Consider the following 10,131-nt stretch of genomic DNA (forward strand, 5'->3'; position numbering starts at 1 on the left):
AAATATCCTAATTTATTGGTGTTTATGGAAGAGAAATTACCTCCGGAAGTCAGGTACTGCCTGACCTCCCCACACTTAAGGCTTTGCACCGTCCTCGGTACCATTTGTCAGAAACAAAGGTGGGCTGGTAGCAGTATCTCCACAGTCTGGGCCATCATGGCTTCTTGTGCTGGTAAAGGACGTGGAGTCCGGGGTGTCTGAGTCCTTGAATTTTTCCATAATCAGCTCCTTGAGGTATGTGAATCAGTGCTTGTTACGGCGCTCTCTCATCTTAGCTTTGTGTTCCTACCGATCCAACCTTTCGAGTATCTGATGGAGCAGTTGGTCTGTTGTAGGTGCTTGTGGTGTTGAAGAAGGAATATCTTCAACCGGTTCAGTAGGATGGCTTGTGGCGGCTGGTGGAGGTCTGATGTATTTCCCGTTAGGGACATACTGATCATCCTGTGGAAGCATGGCTTTGGTGTCCCCAGCTCTGTAGGAGACTCCGGCTACTGAGACAAGATCTGAGACTAAGGCGGGAAAAGGTAAGTTGCCCGTAATTTGTATGTGTCCCATGGCATTCCAGATGTGTCTTGGTAGGTTCAGAGGTTAGTCTGTAAGGATGCACCATAGCAGAACGGCCATGTCCGCAGTGAAGGAGGACTCGTGAGTGCTCAGAAAGACGTAATGGGACATGATCTGTGCCCATACGCGAGCCTCCAAGGTAAGTACTGAAGCCGATATTCCCTTAGGACGGGTACAATGGTATCCGTAGATCCAATGGCTGCCAGGTAGTGCGATAACTCTGAGAACGGCGTCCTAGTCAAATTGGTACATCTGGCGCTTGAGTGCAGCTTCTTGAAAGGCGTCCAATCCTTCTGGAACAGGGGGAAGACCTAGAGCTCTTTGAATGGCCTCTTCTGTAGTGGGGACTTGCTTTTGACGGACAAAGACAGACTGCAGGGTTGGCAGGTGGAAGTTGGAGTAGAACTCGACTACCCAAGAAAGATTGACCTGCCCCGACTGTTTCTGTAGAAAACCCCATTGTCTTTGTGCAATTTGCGGCTCAACAAAGGTAGCAATATGGTTTGGGAGGAGAAGAAGGTATTCGTTGTTGTAGCTCCTTTCTGCCGGGATGGGGAACATCTGCTCACAGTAACGATTGAAAAATTGCGCAGTGTCCTTTTCTGGGAAGGCTTTTTCTTTATCATCAACCTTTATAATCCTCTTAGTTCTTTTTGTTGAGTGTTTAACCGCAGTTGAAGAGGGCTCTGCCACTAATGCTCTTTTTGTTCCTCTTCTTGCTGGTGGTTTGGGAGTAGCTTTCTCTTTGCCTTTCTTGGTGGCCATCCTAAAAAAGGGAAGAGAGAGTAAATTAAATTTAAAGAGATAGAGTAAGGAAAAGGATTGTATGAGTGATAATCAATGCACGGCAAAGAGTATGGCATTAACACATGGTCATGACTACATGTGAAAAGTTTATCGATGAAAAAATAGCAAGTGCAGTTGAGGACAATTAAATGCAGGGGTTTATTGGCATGCAGGCAAAGGCATGAGTAGCATAGATCAAGCATTTAATTAGTCAAATTTGTTATCACTCATAACAAACTAGCCATCACGTTTGTATTGACAATTATTTTCAACGAATAAAATATGAAAGGGGTTTTGTGAAAAACAAACATTTAATAGTAGAATAGAATAACGTAGAAAAATGCATAATGCCATATTGGCTTTTTCACAAACACATAGCATGCATGGTGAATAAGGTATAGAAAGTATTAAAGTGAAAATGCAAGCAACCCTTTAAAAAACAATATATAATTTCCAAACAAATTTACAATAATCCACAAGTATATAATGAGAAACAATGACTCAAATAAGTTTCCAACACCAAGTAAAAAGGAAAAAGAAAGAAAAAGAAAATATGGATAATGGAAGTAAAACGAAAAGAAAAGAAGATAACATATAAAAATAAGGGGAATAATGGAAAAGTAAAGAGAGGGAAAGAAGAAAAGAAAACCTTGTTAATCGGGGTGTGAGAGAGAGAGAGATAGTAGAAAGTGAGAAAGAAGGAAGAAGGAAGAAAGAAGAAATAAGGAGGGAAAAGAGAAAATAGGATTTGGGGAAAAGAAAGATAAGATAATTGGCAAATCAGAGAAGCTGTGCGGCGCAGGCGACACGGCCGCGTGGGGCACGCGGTCGCGCAAATTGCGATTATAATAATTGATGCGGTCGCGTCAGTCACACGGTCGTGTGACCCATTTCATGCTACTGGCGCGAGGGCAGCCTCGCGCTGGCACAACTCTCTGTTCAAAATCTTATTTTGCCAAATTTTTGGGTGACGTGATCGCGTGGGGCATGCGATCGCATGAGTGGCCATTAGAAGGATATGACGCGGCCGCGTCGGTCATGCGGCCGCGTGGGAAGAATTGTGCGTTCAGCACCAATCCAGCACCACTCTAGCACAACTTTTGGTCGTGCACCCTTTTCACGTCGAATTCCAGGGCACGCGGCCGCGTGAGTGACGCGATCGTGTGGGAGGCCAATGTTCCCATTTGACGCGGACGCATCGGAGACGCGGTCGCGTGGGGCGATTTGTGCCACTGACACACCTCCAGCCAGGCTCTTGCTGGACTCTCTGTTCGTTTTATTATTTCCTCCCATCTTCTGCGACGCAGACGCGTCAATGAGGCGGTCGCGTCGCGTGAAAAAAAAATTTATTAAAATATGTAAATGCAGATGCGCAAAATGTACTAATAAAGAGAAGAGTTATTGAATAGGGAAAACTAAGAATAAAGAAAAGAACGATCATACCATGGTGGGTTGTCTCCCACCTAGCACTTTGCTTTAACATCCGTAAGTTGGACGCTCCACTAGCTCAGGCTTCGGCTATGTGGTGATCTTCCAAAAGGAAGATCTCGAGCTCCTTGTTTTTCTTCAGCTTCTTGCCATGGTACAGCTTTAAACGATGTCCATTAACTTTGATAAGGTCAGAGCTTGAAGGATGGCTTAGATGATAAATTCCGTACGGTTCGGCCTTTTCTACTCTGTATGGACCTTCCCATCTTGATCTCAACTTGCCTGGCATGAGCCTCAGTCGAGATTTGTAAAGGAGGACTAAATCCCCAGGTTGGAACTCTTTTCTCTTGATGTGCTGATCATGTACAGCCTTCATCTTCTCCTTGTATAGTCTTGCTGTTCTGTATGCCCAGAGTGCATCTTGTAGCCTGGTGCTCCAGTCTCTTCTATGAGATTTGACTATCTTCTGCAAGATATGCTTTATCTCTCTGTTTGACACCTCGGCTGGCCCATTAGTTTGAAGATGGTAGGCTGTTGCAACCTTATGAATTATCCCATGCTTCTTCATTAATCCTGTTAGTTTCCTGTTACAAAAATGGATGCCTTGATCGCTCACGATTGCTCGTGGTTGTCCAAAGCGACAAATGATGTGGTTTCTCACAAAGGAAACAACAGTGTTAGCATCATCAGTGCGGGTAGGAATCGCTTCCACCCATTTGGAAACGTAATCCACAGCTAACAATATATAAAAATAACCATTAGAATTTGGAAATGGACTCATGAAGTCTGATGACAAGTCATCTTAGCCTAGTTTCACTAGCCTTTTTCTTTTGTTTTCGATTGATTTATGCACTTTCTTGAGCCATAAGTAAGCCAATTGGGTAGATTTTCATGTTTCCTTTGATTTAATCAACCATGGATGAATTAATGCAATTTCATGAGATTTTATGCTATGATTGTCATATATTACGAAAGAATAACAAACTCATGATTTTGAGCAAAGCTTTGATGTGTTTGGTTGATTGATGATAGGTGAAAAGAGTTTGGAAGAAGGTTGAAGAAAGAAGGAATGGCTAGGAGCAAGAGAGAACAAAAAGTTTGAGCCAAAGTTTGCCTCAAACTTTAGCTCAAACTTTTAAAAGAGTTGAAAACATACCAGAGAAAAAAAGCTTGAGCAAAAGTTTGCCTCAAACTTTAGCTCAAACTTTTGGAAGAATTGAAAACACTCCAGAGGAAAAAAAAGCTTGAGCAAAAGTTTGCCTCAAACTTTAGCTCAAACTTTTGGGAGAAAAGCTTGAGCCAACGTTTGCCTCAAACTTTTTGGCAAACGTTGGCATCACAAAATCAATACCCTGGAGGAAAAAGCTTGCGCCAACGTTTGAGGTCAAACTTTTGCTCAAACGTTGGCACCACACTTGCACACCCTGGAGGAGAAAAGCTTGCGCCAACGTTTGCCTCAAGCTTTTTGGCAAACGTTGGCGCCACATACATTTACAAGGGGGCCAACGTTTGAGCAAAAGTTTGACCTCAAACTTTGGCTCAAACGTTGGTAGCAGCAAAGTGAAGCCATCTGGTATAAAAAGTTTGAGTAAAAGTTTGCCTCAAACTTTTACTCAAACTTTTACTCAAGCTTTTATGTTTTTCAACCCGGTTCACAATGGATCTTTCTCCAACTCCAAGAGCAATCAACCAAGGCCTTTATCAACCCAATTCCATCAAGAACAAAGGCCCAATTCAAGGCTTGAAGACCATTTGAAGAAAGTATATAAATAGCTTAGGATTTAAGTTCTCGGAGTTTTTTTTTTTCCTTTTAGAACTTTCCGTTTTAGTTTTGCTGAGAGCTTTTGGTTTTGGAATTAATTTGAGTTTCTGAGATCGGGGAAGGAGAATTGAATTCTCTTCCTCTTAGTTTTCTTGTTTTCAATTTCAATTACACTTGTCTTGAGTCTTGGGTGTTGAGAATTGGGGAAATTCTGTTTCTTTTACTGCATCATTGGAGAATTGAGATTTACATTCAAGTTTTCTTCTGTTTTGATCTTTAATTTCTTGCAATTGAATTCTACATTTGGATCTAGGAAGACATTGAGATCTAGACTTGGTTATCTAGTCTCTTGGGTCCTGAGATCTAGAGTTTGCATTTTAAATTCTCTGTTTAAAGCTTTTCAAGTTCATTTACATTTTCGCTCTAGATCTGTTTCAATTCAAGTCACCCTCTACTTATCTGATTAATGCAATTTACTTTTCTTTGTTTAAATTCTGCAAATCCACTTCCCAATTCCCTTTACAATTCAAGCCATTTACATTTCTTGCACTTTAAGATTCTACAATTTACATTTCTTGCGTTCTAAGTTTCTGCCATTTAATTTCTTGTCCTTTAAGATTCAGCACATTTACCTTCTCTGCTCTTTAATTTACTGCAATTGTCCCTCTCCCTTTTAAATTTCATGCAATTTAGCTTCTGTCGGATACAAACCACTCAAATCAACTTTTGATTCGCTTGACTAAATCAACCACTAAACTAAAATTGCTCAATCCTTCAATCCCTGTGGGATCGACCTCACTCCCGTGAGTTTTTATTACTTGATGTGACCCGGTGCACTTTCCGGTTAGATTTGGGTGTTTTGGAAATTCATTTTTCCACAAATTTTCCCATCAAAGTCAATGCCCCAAACATCAAAAATTTCACAAAAAAGCATAATTTGTTGAGGCATCTCATCCCTCTTGGATATATTACCAAATTTTTGGCATGGGAAACAAGATCTACAAAATTCAGCAGCGTCTCTAAAAAGTGTAGGCCACCAGAATCCACAGTCTAAGATTTTTCTAGCTGTTCTTTGAGGGCCAAAATGTCCTCCACTCTCAGACGAGTGACATACCTCTAAGATGGACTGAAATTCTGATTGAGGCACACACCGTCTAATTACCTGGTCAGCGCCACATCTCCATAAATATGGGTCATCCCATATATAATATTTAAACTCGCTTTTCAGCTTGTCTCTTTGATACTTAGAAAAGTTTGGAGGAAAGGTGCGGCTAACTAGATAATTAGCTACAGATGCATACCAAGGGACTACCTCAGATACTGCTCGCATGTTATCAAATGGGAAATTATCAGCTATAGGAGTGGGGTCATCTGTAATGTGCTCAAGGCGACTCAAATGGTTTGCCACTAAATTCTGGTTACCACTCCTATCTTTAATTTCTAAATCAAATTCTTGTAATAGCAGTATCCAACGTATGAGCCTTGGTTTGGATTCCTTTTTAGCTAATAGATACTTTAGAGCTGCGTGGTCTGAGTACACTACTACCTTCGTACGAAGTAAATAGGCTTGGAATTTATCCAGAGCAAAAACAATAGCAAGAAGCTCTTTCTCAGTAGTAGTGTAATTGGACTGAGCGGCATCTAAAGTTTTAGACGCATAAGCAATAACAAAGGGGTCCTTACCTTCACGCGGAGCCAGTGCTGCTCCTACTGCATGGTTGGAGGCGTCGCACATTATTTCAAATGGCTGGCTCTAGTCTGGTCCTCTCACAATTGGAGCTTGAGTCAGGGCGGTCTTCAGCTTATCAAACGCTTGTTTGCAATCCTCACTGAACTCGAACTCAATATCCTTCTGCAGTAGCCTGGATAAGGGAAGTGCTACCTTACTGAAGTCCTTAATGAATCTCCTGTAAAAACCTGCATGGCCAAGGAACGAATGGACTTCCCTCATAGAAGAGGGGTAAGGTAAACTAGAAATAACATCCACCTTTGCTGGATCTACAGAAATGCCAGTATTAGACACAACATGTCCTAGAACAATACCTTGTTTTACCATAAAGTGACATTTTTCAAAATTTAATACAAGGTTTGTACTGACACATCTATCTAATACTCTAGATAATCCATCTAAGCAAAGGCTAAAGGAATCGCCGTATACACTAAAATCATCCATAAAAACTTCCATACAGTCCTCAATAAGATCAGAGAAAAGACTCATCATGCACCTTTGGAAGGTAGCTGGTGCATTGCACAAGCCAAAGGACATTCTCTTGTAAGCATAAGTCCCAAAAGGACATGTAAAAGTGGTCTTTTCCTGATCCTCAGGAGCTATATGAATCTGGAAATAACCTGTGTAACCATCTAAAAAACAATAATGTGATTTACCTGACAGGCGATCCAACATTAGATCAATGAATAGAAGAGGATAGTGATCCTTACGAGTGGCCCGGTTGAGGCGTCTGTAGTCAATACAGACCCTCCAGGCATTCTGAACTCTGGTTGCAATGAGATCTCCATGCTCATTCTTCACTGTAGTGACTCCAGACTTCTTGGGCACCACTTGTACTGGGCTTACCCATTCACTGTCTGAAATGGGGTAGATGATATATGCCTCCAATAGTCTGGTCACTTCCTTCTTGACAACCTCTAAGATAGTGGGGTTCAGTCTTCTCTGGGGTTGACGGACAGGTCTTGCTCCCTCTTCTAAAAATATCCTATGCTCACAGACTTGAGGGTTGACGCCTACTATGTCTGCCAAACTCCAACAATTGCCTTCTTGTGCCTCCTCAGCACACTAAGTAACTGCTCTTCCTGTTGAGAAGTGAGTTCCCTTGCAATGATAACTGGAAACTTCTGCTCGTCCTCAAGGTAAGCATATTTGAGGTGTGGAGGAAGGGGTTTTAATTCTAACTTCTGATCATGGTCAGGCTCTGGGTTGTCTGGAGCTGGTAACAATGGTAAAGCACTGTCATTGTCCTCTGAGAATGTCCCCACACTTGGACCTTGTCCTATGTACTTCTCTTCAAATTCCTCCTGGTGAACTTCAGCCACGGTTTCATCTATGATGTCACACTAGAGGATAGAATGATCCTCCGGAGGATGCTTCATAACTCCATTCAGATTGAAGATTACTACTCGGCCATCTATTTTAAAAGAGTATGTTCCTGAAAAAGCTTCTAATTTGAACTTCGAGGTCTTCAGGAATGGTCTTCCGAGTAGGATTGATGATGGCTTCTCTGAATCATTTTGGGGCATCTCCAGGATATAAAAATCAATGGAAAATGTGAACCCCTTAATGCCCACTAATACATCTTCAGCAACTCCAGCCACTGTAATAATGCTTTTATCTGCTAACACAAAACGAGCTGCCGACCTTTTTAAGGGAGGGAGCCTCAATATATCATATATAGACAAAGGCATTATACTCACACATGCTCCTAAATCACACATGCAGTCAGAAAATACCACACCACTAATAGTACAATTAACCATACATAGACCTGGGTCACTACACTTTATAGGTAAACCTCCCATTAAAGCAGATATGGAACTACCTAAAGGAATAGTTTCTAATTCATTAATTTTGTCTTTATGTATACATAAATCTTTTAGAAACTTTACATATTTAGGTACCTGTTGAATAACATCAAAAAGAGGAACAGTTACCTCAACCTTTTTGAATATCTCTACCATTTTGGGATCAGGTTCCAGCTGCTTCCTGGGCTTCCTTGCAAGTTATGGAAATGGAAAGGGAGTGGTGTCTTCTGCAGTGTCTGCGCCCTGTGGTGCTTCTTCCTGTGGTTGAACTTCTTCTTTTTCATCTATGTCCTCTATGTCCTCTTCCTCTTCAACATCCTCTATTTTCACTACCTCTTCAGCTGAGGCGTGTTCTGGTGGGCTTGGATCCTCCTGATACCTCTCCTGCAGTGTGGTTCCGGACCTTAGGGTGATGGCATTAATTCCACCCTTTGGATTGGGCAATGGTTGAGAGGGAATTCCACTGAAACTCAAAGGCTGGTTATTGGAGTTATTCATTGATCCAATCTGTGAGATAAGAGCTTGCAGGGTAGAGTTTAGACCATTTAGTGTAGCATAAAGGTTATTTTCCATGGTTTGTTGTCTCCGATCAATAGATTATAGTAAGTCATCATTAGCAGATGAAGAAGGATAAGTAATTTGAGAGGTCTGCTGTTGGGTATTCTGTGGTCCTTGGGATTGCCTCAGGTGAGGTACTCTGTAAGGCTGGTTCTGGTTCTGCTGCCTGTTGTTGTTGTTATTCCACCCCTGATTTCCCTGATTGTCTCTGCCTCTTCTATTGGTGTTGTCCCTCCAATTCTGGTTAGAATTATCCTGCCATCCATGGCTGTAATTGCCACCTTGATTGTACCCTTGGTTGGGGCGGTCATAGAAGTTATGAGCAGCTGCCATGGTGTTGTCTTCCTGCTGGAGCTGCGGACATTCGTCAGTATAATGGCTATAATCAGCACAGATTCCGCAAACTCTCTGTGGGACTAACTGTTGGCTTTGCTGTGGTGGAGAAGGTTGAGCTTGTTGAACTTGTTGTTGATTCAATTGCATCTGCTTCAGCAAGTTGGTCATTTCACAGATACTCTGAGTTAGAGCAGCAGTCTCTCTGCTAGAGGATACTTCTACGACGGCTTTTGAACGGCCTTGTTTCTGCCTGTGATTTCGAGTAGATTCAGCTAAGTCGCTGATCAATTTCCATGCCTCATCAGTGGTCTTGTACTTTTTCATAGACCCATTGCTAGCACTTTCCAATGTGGTCTTATCTTGGGGCCTCATGCCCTGTGTGACGTAATCGAGCAACACTATCTTGTCAATCATATGGTGGGGGCATGCTTCCAGAAGATTATTGAAGCGCTCCCAGTATTCATAGAGAGTCTCAGATTCGTCCTGAACAATCATGGAAATGTCTTTCCTCAGTTTATCAGTAACTTCAGCTGGAAAGAACTTTTCCAAAAATTCTCTTCTAAGTGTATCCCAGTTGGATACAGTTGCTGCGAGTTGAGTGTAGTACCACTCTCTTGCTTTTCCCTCAAGAGAAAATGGGAAAGCTTTCAATAAAATTGAAGTTTCATCTGCACCATCACGCCTGACAGTAGAACAGGCTGCTTGAAAATCTCTTAGGTGCTTGATAGGCTCTTGAGCAGGTAAGCCATGAAACTTGGGCATCAAATTGAGCAGTGTAGTCTTTATTTCAAAGTCTATAGCCACCGCTGGGTGATGCGCTTGAAATGGTTGCATTGTAAAATCAGGGACTCCAGCCTCCTGGATAGTAACTCTCCTAGGTTCTGCCATGTCACCTACACGCAAATCAACCGAATCAGTAGAACGAGGGCTGGTTTCTTCCTTAAATGGCGTTTCAGATCCACCCTAAGAGAGGACTAACCGACGCCAAGCTTGCCTTATTCGTGAAATAGTTCTTTCAATCTCAGGATCGAATACTGGCAAGCTTAGATCAGGAAGTGAACGCGTCATCTAGCGAAAAAAAATAAGCAGCTCATAGTAGCAAGATAAAATAAAATGCAAATAAATAAATTCCAATTAATAACTTTAGCACTCTATTGCAA

At 41.9% G+C, this 10,131-nt stretch overlaps 1 non-coding gene across 1 annotated transcript; it reads left to right on the forward strand.

Annotated features, from left to right (window-relative positions):
- The first annotated feature begins 9,379 nt into the window (after nucleotides 1-9,379).
- On the forward strand, nucleotides 9,380-9,487 carry LOC148545401 (small nucleolar RNA R71). Its single transcript, XR_015901246.1, has one exon. It is a non-coding gene; the product is annotated as a small nucleolar RNA R71 (small nucleolar RNA).
- The last annotated feature ends 644 nt before the right edge of the window (nucleotides 9,488-10,131 follow it).

Source organism: Arachis ipaensis, chromosome B9 (assembly GCF_059453495.1).
Source record: "Arachis ipaensis isolate K30076 ecotype BB chromosome B9, ASM5945349v1, whole genome shotgun sequence".
Classification (NCBI taxonomy): Eukaryota; Viridiplantae; Streptophyta; class Magnoliopsida; order Fabales; family Fabaceae; genus Arachis; species Arachis ipaensis.